A 17,988-nucleotide genomic window follows, 5' to 3' on the forward strand; every position below is an offset into this window, starting at 1 on the left:
CACCACTTCTCAGAGCATCCAATTCTTCATCTTTAAAATGAAAAGAATATTTAAATGAATGAATGAATGAATGAACAAATAAATAAATAAAATGAAAATAATATTTGCTACCTCAGAGAGCTGTTTTGAGGATTAAGTCCCCTAGTTTGATGCCTGAATGAGCATCAGACATAAGCATATGCAACATTTTCCTCATGGATTGTTTTTACTTACCACTGTAAACTTAAAGATAAATGAATGAGTGAATAAAGAAATGAAGAAAGGAAGGAAAATAAACATCTAGCAATACTTGTAAAGGAGGGTCTCTGGTAGGCATCTAGCAAAGCACTTTCATTCCCTTTTTTGTTAGTCTTTCTGACTAATAAAGAAACTCAATTTTGGTTCAGTTCACCAACATTTATTGAGCGCCTCTCATGGGCCAACCACTGTGCTAGGTGCAAGTGATATAAAGAAAAATAAGACACAACCTGGACCCTTGAGGAAAAGGTGCAAATAATTATAACACAAAACACGCAGCTTGCAATTACAGACTGGTAGGAGACTCAAAAGAAACACAAAAGATGAAGTGATCAGTTCTGAACAGAAATCAGGAAACACGTCAAAAAGAATGTGACACCTGACCAGATTTTGAGTAGCAGCAGTGTGTCAAGTGGACACAAAAGAGTACAGCAGACAAAGAAGGCAGGCATATAATTGGTTCCATAGTACTGGAATAGAAAGCACATGGGGGAGAACAGAAGGAGATGGGCTAGCAAGGTGGGCAGGGATAAGTTTTGAATTGCCTCACTTGCCCTGCTAGGCAGCTTGGACTCTTTTTTTTCTCTAGTAATGCTTGGAAGCTATTGAAGCTTTCTAAACAGGTCAGATTTGTGTTTTGTACCTATACAGAAGGTGACCTAAACAGTGACAAGACAGAGGCAGAGAGAATAGATGGAAAGCTACTAAAATAACTCAAGGAAGTGAGGATGAAAGAATTGAACTAATAATAACAGGAAATAGAGACAAAGAACAAATTTTAAATACATTCAAGAGAAAAAATAATCATTTTAGATTAATCAACATTTATGGAAAATGAAAGTGGAGAATATACACTAGAGTGTTATTTCTACTCACATCAAAATAGACATTTAACACATTTAGAAAAATTATTAGATGCCAAAATGGCAAATCTTTAAGAGATTCCAGGAAAAAAAAAAAAGCCAGATAGCTGGATATGGTGTCCAGGAGGGAAGGGACAAAGAGATTTTTATAAACAATGCACTTTGATGCCAGGGGATTTACTTTTAGGAGAAAATACCACTGATGTGTAAAGTTTTCTTCTTGGTTCACTTGACACAGTAAGTTTTAGGAAAGTACTCCAGTTTGGCAAGGGAATATGTAACTGTGGCAGACATGGAGATACCCCAGTCAGCTCTCCCTTCAAGAGAACCCACTGTTAGAAGCATAGATGTCTGACAGCCTCCAGCTGCTGTACCTTTAGATCCACTGCAACATTCACTCTGAGCCCATGCTACCCTCCCCACCCCCACCCTCTGAGCCTTGTGCTGCTCCCAGGCAGTAACTGAGCACAGAAAGTGCAGGGGAGCTGGGCTACTCCCCCAACACAGGATTTCTCTAATGGGCAACTTTTGCCTGGACACTCCTCCCCATCAGCCTGGCCAAGACTTTATCAGAACTGCATTGTGGTCTGAAGCTCTTCCTACCCAATTCTCTTCCCCTCTCCTGCTGCCTTCACAAGTGTCAGACCTGCATCTCCATCTGAAGGCACTTCCTGTCTACTCCTGCTCCTTTCCCCTTTATTCTTCATGGGGTTTCTCTAAATAAAATTCGTGCATGCCTAATTCTTTTCTTGGTCTCTACTTCTCAGGGGCCTTCTGACACAGAACTATAAGTAAGTTTATGAAGAATAAGAGTTACCAGGCAATGTGAAACCCTCCTCAGAGAAGCTCACACCTCAGCCACCTCTGGGAGACAGAGATGTAGCTGGTCCTCAGGATTTTTCAGAAATTATACAACGGCCCGGTGTTTAACAGCCCTCATAGTCAGACGTTTTATTCCTAATGACATGCACATCTCCCTTGGGTCATATGTTCCATTCTAACTTCCAGAACATCTTTTACTAACATTTCATATAATTGAGTTAAATTAGATTAAACTTCCCATAAAAACTGGATTGAACTAAAAATAGTAAAACCTCTATCCATAAGAATTTTGTTTTGAACCAAGTGAATTCTCAACCTAAATAATCATAATCTTCTCTTTGAGCCCCAGGGGCACCAGCCATGCAGGCAGACAACAGTCTTCTCTGGAGTACAATGTTCATCCACTTCTCAGGAGAATTTGCCTTTCCTGCTGCAAGCAGCTTCAGCCAGCTGCCAGGAGAATATTTGGATGACATTTCCTCAAAGTCAACACGCAAGAATTCTAGTTAAGGCACACAGTCTGGCATTATAGTTAAGTGCACAGGCTCTGTACTCCTACATACTTGGGTCTAAAATCCTGGCTCCAATGGGTGCTCAAACCAGGTGACCTTAGGCAAGTTTTTTTTTGCCCTCTCTAATCCTCAACTCCAGAAGATTAGGATCATTTGTAAACTGATTATGATAAGAGTACGTATATCTTGTACATTTCTTGTGAGGAATAAATGGGCCAAGGCAGAGAGAGTGTTTAACACAATTCCTGGCACATACCAAGTCCTCAGTATCTGGAAATCACTATTATTTATGCCATTGCTGTTAGTGGGAACATCTGCTCTGGTTGTGGACAGAGTTGCTCTCTAAGTTGGAGAAGTCAGTGACCATATAAAGTGATCTGGCCTCTTTTTTGAGTAGAAAGCTGAGAGGCTATGTATGTGGCCACACATTGAGTCTCAGCCTTCACTCACAGCAGCAAAGGGGAAGCTGGCCTCTCTCTGAACAAGGGGCAGACAGCTGGAGAGGGCCAAAAGAGGGATTACCAGAAGATTATGATGGTCAAGGAAAAGCTGAAATAACTATTTTAACAGACAATTTGTGCTCCAATTACCATCTAAACATTCATGGTAAATAAGGATCCATAAAAACACATCTGTAAAACCCCAACTTTAGTGACTGGGGCTTTGCATGGTTCATTAGCACATACTCCTTGGCCCAACTGTGACATCACTTATCAGCACAGACCTTTGCTTTTCAAGGCCCATTCCCCAGCAGTTGGAGCCAGTGTCCTGAAATGAGGGTAGACACAAACCTCCTCCTATCTGTGCAGGAGAACCTTATTAAGGTTCTCCTTAAAATATTAACCTTAAAATATTAAGGGAATATTTTCCATTATTCTCCTTATACCTTATGCTCCATATACCTTAATGCTCTTCTTTTAAAGGGTTGGTAACTATTAATTAGTAGGTGACAACTTGTGGGGAATGACTTGTGTAGTGGATTCAGGTGATCAGCTGTAAGGAAAGAGCTAAACCTACGACCTCTCTGGCATGCCCAGAGAGTCTGTGAGCTACCTAATATCTTTTAATAAATTCTTTTTATGCTTAAACTAGCTATAGTGAGTTCTGTAGTTTCAAGTAGGAATCCAAACTGATGAAAAAATTAAAGTAATGTCCTATTCAGATTTTTAGATTATGCAGACAAGGGTTCAAGTCCCAGTTCTACCATTTATTTACTGGCCTTGTTACTCTGAACAAGCCACCCAGTCTCTCTGAATCCCCATTTCCTCATCTGTATATGTAGGAACAATAATAGTATCTTCCTTGTAAGGGTAGTTGAGAATTAATAGAGATAATGTGTGTCACGTTCTTTTCACTGCACTTGGTACATAGTACATGCTGATATAAAGTGCTCAACTATTATGATTATCAACAATGACAAGACAGGGTATTCTGTTTACTTCTTTGTAATCTGTCTTCACTCCTTAGTGAAAGGTAGGGTGTCTAAAAGCCTAGCATATTGAAGTTAGGCTACAAAAGGCCATCAGTCTAAGTAAAATAGGTATGTCTGCCTTTGCTTTGAAGGTGTTCCAATCTGAAATATGGGATAAATGACAACAAAGGGAGAAGATTCTCACAATCATTGGGTACAAACATGACAGCAACATGAAATTGACACACTATGAGAAGGTGGCAAAGAAAAAAATGGAAAGAGAAAGTACAAATAAAAGAATTCTAAGTTCCTATCTAAATCGTATTCTGTGAAATGAAAAGAAAAATAAAGGGACAAAAGTGATTTGCCCTTTCCTCAAGGCTCTCAGTGCATGTATCTATGACTGACAAAGAGCAAGAATATGTTTCTGTGATGGAGTATGCCTGCACAACTGCAAAGTTATATGGGTAATCCTACTTGTTATATTTCAAATAAAATTCTAGGAAGAAAAGTGAGAGTGTTCCATCTATACAATAAAAAACAAGGTTTTTAAGAACAGAATTAAGGAATTTATTCCATGTTTATGTGTTAAGTACCAGATATGCAGATGCAAATAAGACATAGACTTAGTCTTTAAGAGTCTCATATCCTAGACACAGACAACATACCAACAGTTAATTATAAGTCCTTCAATCACACTACTGATTACACTGGCTGCTCCTTCTAGCTGAATGGTTTTTCTCCTAGACAGGCATGTAGTTAACTTCTCAACCTGTTCAAATGTCACTCTCACTGTCTCAATGAAGCATACTCTGACCACTCTAAAATCATGCCCCCTCCATGCAAATCTAGAATTCCCATTTCCCCTTATCCTGTCCTACTTTTTTTTCCCCATCGCATTAATTAATTTTAATTAAACTCTTTATTAGGATAATTGTTGACTTGCATACAGCTATAAGAAATAATACAGTCATCTCATGTACCTGTACCCAGTTTCCTCCAAAAGCAACATCTTTCAAAATTATAGTACATTATCATAACTAGAATATTGCCATTGATAGAGTCAAGATACAGACCATTTCCATCATCACAAGGATTATTTATTTACTCCTTTATTTAGCCATATCCACCTCCCTTCTCCACCAACCCCCCATCTTGCAACTTAACCCCTGGGAACCACTAATCTGTTCTCCATTGCTATAATTTTATAACCTCAAGAATGTTACATAAATAAAATATATAATAAATAATCTTTGTTATTAGCTTTTTTTCATTCAGAATAATTCCCTGGATATTCATCCAACTTGTGTGTATTAATAGTCCATTCATTTCCATTGCTGAGAAGCATTCTATGGTTTGGAGGCACCAGTTTGTTCAACCATTAACCCACTGAAGGATATTTAGTTTGCTTCAAGTTTGGGGTTATTACAAATAAGCCTCCATGAATAATCATATACAGGCTTTTGTGTGAACATGTTTTCATTTTTCTAGAATAATGCTTCATTTTTCTAGTACAATTGCTAGGGCAAGTGGTGGTAGCATATTTAGTTTAGTTTAGTTTAGTTTAGTTTAGTTTAGTTTAGTTTAGTTTTGTTTTTAAGAAACTGCCAGAGTGTTTTCCAGAGTGGCTGTGCCATTTTATATTCTCATCAGTAACATTAGTTTCTTTGCATCCTCACCAGAATTGCCACCAGTACTATCACTATTTTTAAGTTTAGCCAGTCTGATAGGTCTGTAGTGACATCTCCTGGTTTTAATTTGCATTTCCCTACTGGCTAATGGTATTGAACAGCTTTTCATGTGGTTATTTGCACCTATGTACCTTCTTTAGTGAAGTATCCATTCCTATCTTTTGTTAGTTTTCTAACTGGACTATTAGGTTTTTTACTGTTGAGTTTTGACAGTTCTTTATATATTCTAGATACTAGTCCTTTGTCAGATATGTGATTTTTAAATATTTTCCCTAGTCCATAGCTTGTCTTTTTGTCTTCTATTAGGGCTCTCACAGAGCAAAATTGTAATTTCTACAAACTCCAATTTATGACTTTTTATTTTTATGGATCATGCTTTTGGTGCCAAGTCTAAGAATTCTTGGCCTAGTCTCATATCCTGAAGATTTTCTCCTATTTTTTTAAGATTGTAGTTTTGGGGGGAGGGAGCCAAGATGACAGAATAGCATGGAAGTTTTTTGTGTGTCTAGCATCCATGAAATACAGCCAGACCAACAGTAAACCATCCTGCACACCTAGAAAACTGATCTGAGGATTAACACAACAATCTGCACAAACTGAACCACAGAATTCAGCAGGTACATGGCGTGGAGAGGTGAACTTGGGGACAGAGAAGCCGCGGAGGGCAAGGAAGTGCTTTTGCAGGCGAAGAGAGGACGGAGACAGTGGGGAGAATACAGGAAAAGCACCCCTCCCCAAAATCAGCTGGAGAGAAAGTGGAAATTGGAAACAGCCGCAGTGACTGAACTAAAGAGGGAGGAGGGAGAAAGGAGAAAGGAGAAAAGAGAGGGTTTAAATTCCATGAAGACTGTAGGAGCACAGAGTCTGCAATTCTGCAGATCGATACCTGGTGGTGCTCTGGTGGGAAGGGTGAATCCCCAGGAGCAGAGTCTAGTCCAGAAGGTTCTCGGGCCACATGGGGAGAAGTGGTTCCACTGTTGGAAGGACATTTGGTAGAGGCTGTGAGGCAACCTGGGCCCAGCAGACCCCAGAGAATGGCCATATTCGCTGGTGCTGGAACAAGGTCATTAAGGGTGAAGCCTGGTGCCAGATGTGTGTTGTGATTTTCCATAATCCCTGAAACGCTGCTGCTACACTATCTTGTGAACTTTTTCTGGGGTGTGCTGGCACCTGGCCCCAGTCTCTGGGCATCAGCAGCAGCACGGTCCCATGAACTTTCCTGGGTGCGGCCGGCACCCAGTCATTGCTCTGTGAGACCCTCTGTAGAGGGGCGGAATGGGTCAAAGCCACAGTCCCTCAGAAATAAGGGGCCAGGGAAAATAGCCACATCTGAGACAAAACTTGGGAGAGAGGTACTACCTGGGGGTTGGTCACGGACAGTAAAAGAGGGGAGAGGACAAAAGCTGAAGACAAAGGACAGGTGTGGATTCCTGATAGGCAAGAATAGAGTTCCATTATGAGACTGGGTAGCTGAGTGACTCCACTTTCACCGCTTCTGTGCGAGCCGATAAGCACCTACAAGCGACACAACAACCCACCCCAGTAGGCTAGCAGCGCCATCTAGTGGAGAACACAGCTGTTACACTAAGCCCTGCCCAACTGGGCCAAACTCACTCTTGAAGAACAGAAGTCTCACCTCCTACTTGGTTTATGGGCTATAAAGAGCTTCATAGTCTGATTTCTAGGGGAAAATGAAGTAATTCAGACGTATTTCAGTCTGTTAGCAGGTCCATCTATATTCAATTTTCTTTCTTTTCTTTCTTTTTTTTCTCTTTTTCATTTCTTTTTCTTGAATACAGAAAGAGAAAAAATTCATTTTTATTTTCAATTTTTATTAAAAATATTTTTTCTTGGAGTGCCTGGGTGGCTCAGTCAGTTAAGTGTTCGACTTCGGCCCAGGTCATGGTCTCACAGTTTGTGAGTTCAAACCCCACATCAGGCTCTGTGCTGACAGCTCAGAGCCAGGAGCCTGCTTCGGATTCTGTGTCTCCCTCTCTCTCTCTCTGCCCCTCTCTAGCTCACGCTTGCTGTCTCTCTGTGTCAAAAATAAATAAACTTAAAAAAAATCTTGAAATAAAAAAAATTTTTTTCTTTAATTTTCTTTACTATATTTTTTACTTTTGTGTAATTTTTTTTTCAAATTCTGTTTTACATCCATCATTTTATTTTAGTCTACTTAAGCATATTCATTTTTTCAAATTTTCAAATGGTTTCCTTTTTTCTCTTTTGTCTTTTTTGTTTTTCTTTTTCTTGAATACAGAAAGAGAAAAATTCATTTTTATTTTTAATTTTTATTAAAAATATTTTTCTTTAATTTTTTACTATATTTTTAGCTTTTGTGTAAATTGTTTTCAAATTCTAGTTTACTTCCATCATTTCATTTTAGTCTTCTTCAGTGTATTCATTTTTTCAAATTTTCAAATGATTTTTTTTCTTTCCCCTTTTTTCTCTAATCTATCAAGCCACTTTCAACACCCAGACCAAAACATACCTAGATCCTAGGTATCGATTTTTTTGTGGTTTTGTTTTTAATTTTTTAATTTTAATATTTTTAAATAATTTTAATGTTTTAAATTTTTTTAATTTTTTATAATTTTAATTTTAATTTTTTTATAATTTATATTTTTAACTTTAATTTTTCTACCTCATTAATTCCTTTTCTCCCTTCAAAATGACAAAACGAAGGAATTCCCCCCAAAGAAAAAAGCAGGAAGAAACGACAGCCAGAGACTGAACCAACACAGATACAAGCAAGATGTCTGAACCAGAATTTAGAATCACGATAACAAGAACACTAGCTGGAGTCGAAAACAGAATAGAATCCCTTTCTGCGGAGATAAAAGAAGTAAAAACTAGTCAGGATGAAATAAAAAATGCTATAATTGAGATGCAATCACAAATGGATGCCACGGTAGCAAGGATGGATGAGGCAGAACACAGAATCATCGATATAGAGGACAAATTTATGGAGAATAACAAAGCAGAAAAATGAGGGAGATTAAGGCAAAAGAGCATGATTTAAGAATTAGAGAAATCAGTGACTCATCAAAAAGGAACAACATCAGAATCATAGGGGTCCCAAAAGAGGAAGAGAGAGAAATAGGGACAGAAGGGTTATGTGAGCAAATCATAGCAGAAAACTTTCCTAACCTGGGGAAAGACACAGACATCAAAATCCAGGAGGCACAGAGGACTCCCATTAGATTCAACAAAAAGGCATATCATAGTCAATTTCACAAAAATACTCAGGCAAGGAGAGAATCATGAAAGCAGGAAAGGAAAAAAAGTCCTTAACCTACAAGGGAAGACAGATCAGGTTTGCAGCAGACCTACCCACAAAAACTTGGCAGGCCAGAAAGGAGTGGCAGGATATATTCAATGTGATGAATCAGAAAAATATGCAGCCAAGAATTCTTTATCCAGCAAGGCTGTCATTCAAAATAGAAGTAGAGATAAAAAGTTTCCCAGACAAACAAAAATTAAAGGAGTTTGTGACCACTAAACCAGCCCTGCAAGAAATATTAAGGGGGACTCTCTGAGGGGAGAAAAGATGAATACATACATACATACGTACATACATACATACATACCAAAAGCAACAAAGATTAGAAAGGACCAGAGAACACCACCAGAAACTCCAACTCCACAAGCAACATAATGGCAATAAATTCATACCTTTCAGTACTCACTCTAAACGTCAATGGACTCAATGCTCCAATCAAAAGACATAGTGTAACAGAATGATAAGAAAACAAGATCCATCTATATGCTGTTTACAAGAGACCCACTTTAGACCTAAAGACACCTTCAGATTGAAAGCAAGGGAATGGAGAACCATCTATCATGCTAATGGTCAACAAAAGAAAGCCAGAGTAGCCATATTTATGTCAGACAATCTAGACTTTAAAATAAAGACTGTATCAAGAGATGCAGAAGGGCATTATATCATAATCAAGGGGTCTATCCACAAAGAAGACCCAACAATTGTAAACATTTATGCACCAAATGTGAAAGCACCCAAATATATAAATCAATTAAACACAAACATAAAGAAACTCGTCAATAGTAATACCATAATAGTAGGAAACTTCAACACCCACTCACAGCAATGGACAGATCATCTAATCAAGAAAAATCAACAAGGAAACAATGGCTTTGAATGACACATTGGACCAGATGGACTTAACAGATATATTCAGAACATTTCATCCTAAAGCAGAATATACATTCTTCTCCAGTGCACATGGAACGTTCTCCAGAATAGACTATATACTGGGACACAAATCAGCCCTCAGCAAGTACAAAAAGATCAAGATCATACCGTGCATATTTTCAAACTACAACGCTATGAAACTCAAAATCAACCACAAGAAAAAATTTGGAAAGGTAACAAATACTTGGAGACTGAAGAACATCCTACTAAAGAAAGAATGGGCTAAACAAGAAGTTAAAGAGGAAATTAAAAGGTATATGGAAGCCAATGAAATGATAATACCACAACCCCAAACCTCTGGGATGCAGCAAAGGCAGTCATAAGAGGAAAGTATATAGCAATCCAGGCCTTCCTAAAGAAGGAAGAAAGATCTCAGATACACAACCTAACCTTACACATTGAAGAGCTGGAAAAAGAACACCAAATAAAACCCAAAACCAGCAGAAGGCAGGAAATAATAAAGATTAGAACAGAAATTAATGCTATCGAGACCCCCCCCCCAAAAAAACCCAGTAGAACATATCAATGAAACCAGAAGCTGGTTCTTTGAAAGAATTAACAAAATTGATAAACCACTAGCCAGTTTGATCAAAAAGAAAAAGGAAAGGACCCAAATAAATAAAATCAAGAATGAAAGTGGAGAGATCACAACCAACACAGCAGAAATAAAAACAACAATAAGAGAATATTATGAGCAATTATATGCCAATAGAAATGGGCAATCTGGAAGAAATGGACAAATACCTAGAAACATATACACTACCAAAACTGAAACAGGAAGAAACAGAAAATTTGAACAGACCTATAACCAGTAAGGAAATTGAATTAGTAATCAAAAATCTGCCAAGAAACAAGAGTCCAGGGCCAGATGGCTTTCCAGGGGAATTCTACCAAACATTTAAGGAAGAGTTAACACCTATTCTCTTGAAGCTGTTCCAAAAAATAGAAATGGAAGGAAAACTTCCAAACTCTGGTTTTGATTCCCAAACCAGACAGAGACCCCACTAAAAAGGAGAACTATAGACCAATTTCCCTGATTAACATGGATGTAAAAATCCTCAACAAGATATTAGCCAACTGGATCCAACAATATATTAAAAAAATTATTCACCATGACCAAGTGGGATTTATACCTGGGATGCTGGGCTGGTTCAATATCCGCAAAACAATTAACGTGATTCATCACATCAATAAAAGAAAGGACAAGGAACCTTTGATGTTGTCATATGAACATATGACCATGTCATGATGAACCATATGATCCTCTCAATAGATGCAGAGAAAGCATTTGACAAAATACAGCATCCTTTCTTGATAAAAACCCTCAGGAAAGTAGGGACAGAAGGATTATACCTTGAGATCATAAAAGCCATATATGAACGACCCAACGCTAATATCATCTTCAATGGGGAAAAACTGACAGCTTACCCCCTAAGGTCAGGAACAAGACAGGGATGTCTGCTTTCACCACTGTTATTCAGCACAGTATTGGAAGTCTTAGCCTCTGCAATCAGACAACACAAAGAAATAAAAGGCATCCAAATCGGCCAGGAGGAGGTCAAACTTTCACTCTTCACAGATGACATGATACTCTATGTGGAAAACCCAAGAGATTCCACCAAAAAACTGCTAAAATTGATGCATGAATTCAGCAAAGTTGCAGGATATAAAATCAATGCACAGAAATCAGTTGCATTCCTATACACCAACAAGGAAGTGACAGAAAGAGATATCAAGTAATCGATCCCATTTACAGTTGCACCAAAACCATAAAATACCTAGAAATAAATCTAACCAAAGAGGTGAAAAATCTATACAATGAAAACTACAGAAAGCTTATGAAAGAAATTGAAGAAGACACAAAAAATGGAAAAAGATTCCATGCTCCTGGAGAGGAAGAAAAAATATTGTTAAAATGTCGATAATACCCAAAGGAATCTAGATATTCAATGCAATCCCTATCAAAATAACACCAGCATTCTTCACAGAGCTAGAACAAATAATCCTAACATTTGTATGGAACCACAAAAGACCCCGAATAGCCAAAGCAATCTTGAAAAAGAAAACCAAAGCAGGAGGTATCACAATCCCAGACTTCAAGCTATACTACAAAGCTGTAACCATCAAGATAGTATGGTACTGGCACAAGAACAGACACTTAGATCAATGGAACAGAAGAGAGAATGCAGAAATGGATCCATAAACATACAGCCAACTAATCTTTGACAAAGCAGGAAAGAATATCCAATGGAATAAAGACAGTCTCTTCAGCAAATGGTGCTGGGAAAACTAAACAGCGACACGCAGAAGAATGAACCTGGACCACCTTCTTACACCATACACAAAAATAAACTAAAAATGGATGAAAGACCTAAATGTAAGACTGAAAGCCATCAAAATCCTCGAGGGGAAAGCAGGCAAAAACCTCTTTGATCTTGGCCGCAGCAACTTGTTACTCAACACGTCTCCAGAGGCAAGGGAAATAAAAGCAAAAATGAACTACTGGGACTTCATCAAAATAAAAAGCTTCTGCACAGCGAAGGAAACAATCAGCCAAACTAAAAGGCAACCGACAGAATGGGAGAAGATATTTGCAAAGACATATCAGATCAAGGGTTAGTATCCAAAATCTATAAAGAACTTACCAAACTCAACACCCAAAAACAAATAATCCAGTGAAGAAATGGGCAAAAGACATGAATAGACACTTCTCCAAAGAAGACATCCAGATAGCCATCCGACACATGAAAAAATGTTCCGCATCACTCATCATCAGGGAAATACAAATCAAAACCACAATGAGATACCACCTCACACCTGTCAGAATGGCTAACATTAACAACTCAGGCAACGACAGATGTTGGCAAGGATGCGGAGAAAGAGGATCTCTTTTGCATTGTTGGTGGGAATGTAAGCTGGTGCAGCCACTCTGGAAAACAGTATGGAGGTTCCTCAAAAAGCTAAAAATATAACTACCCTAGGACACAGCAATGGCACTACTAGCCATTTATCCAAGGGATACAGGTGTGCTATTTCAAAGGGACACATACACCCCAATGTTTATAGCAGCACTATCAACAATAGCCAAAGTATGGAAAGAGCCCAAATGTCCATCGATGGATGAATGGATAAAGAAGATGTGGTATATATGTACAATGGAGTATTACTCAGCAATCAAAAAGAATGAAATCTTGCTATTTGCAACTATGTGGATGGAACTGGAGGGTATTATGCTAAGTGAAATTAGTCAGAGAAAGACAAAAATCATATGACATCACTCATATGAGGACTTTAAGAGACAAAACAGACGAACATAAGGGAAGGGAAATAAAAATAATATAAAAACAGAGAGGGGATAAAACATAAGAAACAAATATGGAGAACAAACAGAGGGCTACTGGAGGGGTTGTGGGAGGTGGGATGGGCTAAATGGGTAAGGGGAACTAAGGAATCTACTCCTGAAATCATTGTTGCACTATATGCTAACTAATTTGGATGTAAATTTAAAAAAATAAAATTAAAAAAATAAAAGACAAAAAAAATTTAAAAAAATATTGTAGTTTTGGGGTGCCTGGGTGGTCAGTCAAACATCTGACTCTTGACCTCAGCTCAGGTCTTGATCTCAAAGTCATGAGTTCAAGCCTCATGTTGAGCTCCACACTGAGCGTGAAGCCTAGTTAAAAAATAACAAACAAATAAATAAAGTTCAGAGTTTTACATTATTTTTAAGTCTAGAATCCATTTTGAGTTACTATTTGTATAAGATGTGAAATATAGGTTTTCATTTTTGGTAAATTCCTGAAGATTCTACATAGGCAAGCATATTATCTGCAAACAGAGACAGTTTTGTTCTTTCTGTTCTGTATGCCTTTATTTCATTCTCTTATTTTATTGCAGCAGCTAGAACTTTCAGCATTATCTTCAACAAGAGTTTTGAGAACAGACACCCTTGTCTTCTTTCCAGTCTTCAGGGGAAAGTATTTAGTTTTTCACCATTAAGCAGAATGTTAGTTGTAGGATTTATATGTGTTTTCCCAATTTCAGGAAGTCCCCCTCTATTCCTATTAGTTTGAGTTTTTAACACAAATGGATGTTGAATTTTGTCAAATACTTTTTATGCATCAGTTGATATGTATCATATTTCTTCTTTAGTGTGTTAATATGGTGGATTACATTGATTGCTTTTTGAATATTGACCCAGCTTTCACATTCTTGGAATAAAACCCACTTGGTCATGGTGTATAATTCTTCTTACATATTGCTGAATTCTCATTGCTAAATTTGCTAGTTTGTTAAGGATTTTTGCATCTACATTAAGGAAGAATGTTCTTCTTTAGTCTTCTTTATATGTACTGTTTTTCTAGTTTCAATATCAAGGCAATACTGAATGAACTGAAATGGATAAAATGAATTGGGAAATGGTCCCTTTTATTTTCTGAAGAAATTGCAAAAAATTGCTGTTACTTCAATAGAATTCTACAGTGAAACCATCTGAGCCTGGAAATTTCTTTCCTGAAAGTTTTAAAATTATGAATTCAATTTTCATAGTACACAACTATGCAGATGCTATTTCACATTGGGTAAATTGTGGTAGCTTGTGTTTTTTGAGGAAATAGTCCATTACTTTAAGTTGCCAAATTAATGCATGTAGAGTTGTTTGTAGTATTCCCTTATTATACTTTTGATGTCTGCATGGGCTTAGTAATAGCCTATTTCATTCCTGATATTGGTGATTTGTGTTTCTCTCTTTTTCTGTTTTACTAGCCTATCAATTTTATTGCTCTTTTCAAAGAATCAGCATTTTGTTTCATTGATTTTTTTCTATTCCTTTTCCATTTTCAATTTCATTGGTTTCTGCTCTTTATTATTTACTTACTTCTCCCAACTTTTGGTTTATTTTGCTTTTCTTTTATGTTCTTAATTGGGAGCTTAGATTATTGACTGAAGACTTTCCTTCTTTTCTAATGTGTGCATTTAGTGCTACAGGTTTCCCTCTCAGCACTGCTTTAACTGTGTCCCATACATTTTGAAATGTTGTATTTTCATTCAGTTCAATGGATTTTTCAAATTTCTCTTGAGACTTCCTCTCTGGCCTATGAATTGGTTAGTGTTTGGTATATTGTTTAGTTTCCAAGTGTTTAGAGAATTTCCTGCTATCTTTTTGTTATTGATCTTCATCTTGTTTCTCTTGTGGTTGGATAACACACTGTATAAGGTTTCAATTATTTTTAATTTGTTGAGTTTGTCTTGAGACCCAGGATATAGTCTATCTTAGCATATGTTCTGTGGGCACTTGAAAAGAATGTTTATTCTGCTGTTGTTGGGTGGAATGTTCTATAAAGGATTAGATCCTCTTGATTAATGGCATTGTTGAGTTCTTTCTACATCCTGCTAATTTTCTGTACAGTCAGTACATCAATTGTTGAGAGAAAGGTTTTGAAGTCTCCAACTATAACTGTGGAGTTATCTATTTCTCTTTTCAGTTCTATCAGGTTTTTGTGCTTAATATATTTGCAATTATATATTATTTCGTGCATACACACTGAGGATTGTTGTTTTCTTGGTGTTTTCACCCTTTTATCACTATGCAATGTCTCTCTGTGCTTCTGGTAATTTTCTTTCTTTGAAGTCTATTTTATCTGATTTTTCTCAGCTTTACTGAGGTAGAATTGACAAAATTATAAGTATTTAAAGTACACAATATGATGATCTGATATACATATAAACAGTGAAGGGATCACCCATTAAGTTAATTAACACATCCATCAGCTGACATATTATCTGATATTAGTATAGCTACTCCTGCTTTCCTTTGATTAATGATTGCGTAGTAGACTTTTCCCCATCCTTTTACTTTCAACCTACCTATGTCATTATATTTGAAATAAGTTTTCTGAGGACAGCGTAGAAAAGTCACAATGTTTTTAAATTCCTACTTATTTTTTTAAGTTTATTTTTATCTGGGGGAGTTGGGGTTGGGCAGAGAGACAGGGAGAGAATGAATCCTAAGCAGGCCCAATGGTGCTATTAGCGCAAAGCCTGATGCAAGGCTCAATCTCACAAACCCGTGAGACCATGACCTGAGCAGAAATCAAGAGTCAGACACTTAATCAACTGGGCCACCCAGGCATCCAAAAGTCACAATTTTGAATCCACTTATCCAATCTCTGTCTTTTAATAAGTATGTTTATTGATATGTTAGGGCTTAAGTCTTCCATTTTATTTTTTGTTTTCCATTTTTCTTTTTTTCTTTCTCTATTTTCTTCTGACCCTGTTAGGAGTTACTTAAGGATTTTTTTAGAATTCCATTTGATCTTTAGTGTTTTTGACTCTCTCTCTTTTTTTAAATGTTTATTTATTTTTGAGAGAGAGGGAGACAGAGTGCAAGTGGGGGAGGGACAGAGAGAGAGGAAGACAGGATCTGAAGGGTCGGAGCTGTCAACACAGAACCCAATGCAGGGCTCAAACCCACGAACCATGAGATCATGACCTGAGCGAAGTTGGATGCTTAACTGACTGAGCCATCCAGGTGCCCCTTGACTTTGTCTCTTTGTATAGCTCTTTTAGTGGTTGCTCTAGGTATTGCCTTATATATACATAAGTATTAGTGTTGTCATTTTACCAGGTCAAGAGAAAAATAAAAACCTTACCTCACTTTACATCCCTTTACCATCCCCCATTTATAATTTTATGTTTATTTATTTTTGGGAAAGAGAGAGACAGAGCACAAGTAGGGGAGGGGCAGAGATAGAGGGAGACACAGAATCTGAAGCAGGCTCCAGGTTCTAAACTGTCAGCACAGAGCCTGATGTGGGGCTTGAACTTGTGAGCTGTGAGATCATGACCTGAGCTGAAGTCAGGCACTTAACCAAGACTGAGCCACCCAGGTACTCACCCCCATTTATAATTTTAAAAAATATTTCATCTACCTAACATTAGAACCACATCAGAAAGTGCTATGAATTTTGTTTCAACTGTCAAACATAATCTAGAAACTCAAGAGAAGAAAAGTCTATTGTATTTACATGTATTTTTGTTTATGATATTCTCATTTCCTAATATTCCAAGTTCCTTCTTTTGTCGTTTCCTTTCTAATTAGAGAACTTTTTTTTCAATATATGAAATTTATTGTCAAATTGGTTTCCATACAACACCCAGTGCTCATCCCAAAAGGTGCCCTCCTCAATACCCATCACCCACCCTCCCCTCCCTCCCACCCCCCCTTTAACCCTCAGTTTGTTCTCAGTTTTTAAGAGTCTTTTATGCTTTGGCTCTCTCCCACTCTAACCTCTTTTTTTTTTTTCCTTCCCCTCCCCCATGGGTTTCTGTTAAGTTTCTCAGGATCCACATAAGAGTGAAAACATATGGTATCTGTCTTTAGAGAACTTTTTTTAAGCCATTCTTTTAGGATAGGTCTGCTGGTGACAAATTCTATTTATTTTTCTTGATCTGCGTGTGTCTTGTTTTCTCCCTTAATCCTGAAGTATATTTTCACTGGATATAGATTTCTGGATTGACATTTCTTTTCTTTCAGAACTTGAAAAATACTGTGCCACTTCCTTCTGGTCTCCTTGTTTTCTGATGAGAAATATGCTATCATTTGAAATGCTTTTCCCTATAGGTGTCTCTTTTCTCTAGAGGCTTTCAAAATTTGTTTTTAGTTTTCAGAAGTTTAATTATGATGTGCCTTGATGTGTATTTCTTTGGGCTAGTCTTATGTGGGGTTCACTTATCTTCTTGAATTTGTAGGTTTACATCTCTTGCCAAGTTTTCAGCCATTATATCTTCAAGTGCTTTATCAGCCCCCTTTTCCTCTCCTTCCAGGACTCTAATGACAAAATTATTAGCTCATTTGTTACAATACCACAAGTCCCTGGGGCTCTGCTCTTTTTTTAAGTATTTTTTTTTCCTTTTGCTCAAATTGAATATTTCCTATTGTTCTATTTTCCAGCTCACTGATTCTTTCCTCTGTTTTCTCCACTCTGCTCTATCCAATGAGCTCTTTTATTCTGGTTACTGTATTTTCAAGTTCTAAAATTCCCATTGATTCTTCTTTATACTTTCTATTTCTTTGCAGAGATTTTCTATTTTCCATTTATTTCAACTATATTCCTAATTGCTAAATGAAGCATTTCTCTCCTAGTTACTTTAAAATCTTTGTCAGATAATTCTAACATCTCTTTTTATCTCAGTATTGGCATCTATAAAGGACTGAATTGTCTGTGTCCCTCAAAATTCA

At 37.3% G+C, this 17,988-nt stretch overlaps 1 protein-coding gene across 1 annotated transcript in view; it reads right to left on the reverse strand.

The window, feature by feature from the left end:
• Positions 1-17,988, reverse strand: part of HPSE2 (heparanase 2 (inactive)) — a 663,935-nt gene that overhangs the window by 443,664 nt on the left and 202,283 nt on the right. The gene's annotated exons all lie outside the window — the stretch shown is intronic.

The sequence above is a fragment of the Prionailurus bengalensis genome, chromosome D2 (genome assembly GCF_016509475.1).
Source record: "Prionailurus bengalensis isolate Pbe53 chromosome D2, Fcat_Pben_1.1_paternal_pri, whole genome shotgun sequence".
NCBI lineage: Eukaryota > Metazoa > Chordata > Mammalia > Carnivora > Felidae > Prionailurus > Prionailurus bengalensis.